This window comes from Poecilia latipinna, unplaced genomic scaffold (genome assembly GCF_001443285.1).
Source record: "Poecilia latipinna isolate Pla-1442-1.1 unplaced genomic scaffold, P_latipinna-1.0 Scaffold2358, whole genome shotgun sequence".
Lineage (NCBI taxonomy): Eukaryota > Metazoa > Chordata > Actinopteri > Cyprinodontiformes > Poeciliidae > Poecilia > Poecilia latipinna.
Window position 1 is genome coordinate 75,623 of NW_015114974.1, and position 1,134 is coordinate 76,756.

Below are 1,134 nucleotides of genomic sequence, written 5' to 3' on the forward strand. Positions count from 1 at the left end.
GACCCGGAGGATCTGCTGCTGCAGCAGGTCAGACCCGGTCAGCTTTACTCTTTACTTTGGAGGGTTTCTTATTTATTATTTTTGTGCCCTGAAAACACCTTTTAAATAAAATATATTGTAAATAACCCCAGGGTAAGCTCCTTATTTGTTGTGTTCTTTTTTAGCGTTTATTGCCTTTATTTTGTTAGTTGACTTCTGGTTTTTGAATTTAATGCTTTTATTTTGATGGGAGAGCTTCCGCTGTTTGTGTTGTGCAGCGGCTGCTTGGCAACAGAGAGAACAGAAGAAAAGTTGCAACAGTGTTATAAATAAATCTTATTATTAGAGGCCCCCATGACAGAGGCACAAGGTACGTTTAATTTATTAATAGGGTATTTCTAATATTGATCAACTGGAATTGTGATTTTTGGTTTATACGGTATAGTTTTGGAATCGGTTGTTAGTAATGAAGGTTGTTTTCAGTTTTTTAAATGTTATGATTGTAAGAGGATGGTTTGTATCTTATACTGTCTATGAGAGTGTGCGTACGATTTTATACATCCAGATTTTCTTTTCTAAATTTGTCCGAACTCCAAGTTTTAGTGTGAAAACTGCACAGTGTTTGATACATGAGGCCTCAGGTGTCTAGTTAAAGTCTGATCATTCTTCATTAGCGCTGCATCGTCTGAGTCACGCTTCTGCCTCCTGATCAGACCAGCTGGATGGCTTCAGACCAAAGGTTGCCGTGGAAACACCAGGGGAGAGGAGTGCGGAAGACGGATGCCTGCCACACTTTTCAGGCTTTTACTTGTAAAACTGTCGAAAACCAAAAATTATTTTCTGGTTCAAAAACCCAATAGAACCGTATTCTGATGGTTGTTCAGGGTGTGAATATTAAAGCAGGGCACCATCAGAACCAACCCTGATCCAACGAGTCATCAGAACCAACCTTGAGGCAGTAGCGGACCCACAGCCCGACCCCCAGAACCATCATATAGAGACTGACGGCGATCAGCATCACTGCAGGGAGAGGGAGGTCGAGGCCCCAGGGCGGCAGCACCTGCAGGGCAGCCCCAAGCACATCTGTTACACTCTAAAAAGTGTTTTTGGGCTGTAGTTCATCTTATGGACTTATTTACATTAATTTAACTTAAT

At 41.6% G+C, this 1,134-nt stretch overlaps 1 long non-coding RNA gene across 1 annotated transcript in view; it reads right to left on the reverse strand.

Annotated features, from left to right (window-relative positions):
* Positions 1–48: 48 nt before the first annotated feature.
* The window catches only part of LOC106937487 (uncharacterized), a 6,204-nt gene continuing 5,118 nt past the window's right edge, over positions 49–1,134 (reverse strand). The window contains exon 3 of the long non-coding RNA XR_001422403.1: positions 49–1,039. This is a non-coding gene — a long non-coding RNA (uncharacterized LOC106937487). The remainder of the gene's footprint in view (positions 1,040–1,134) is intronic.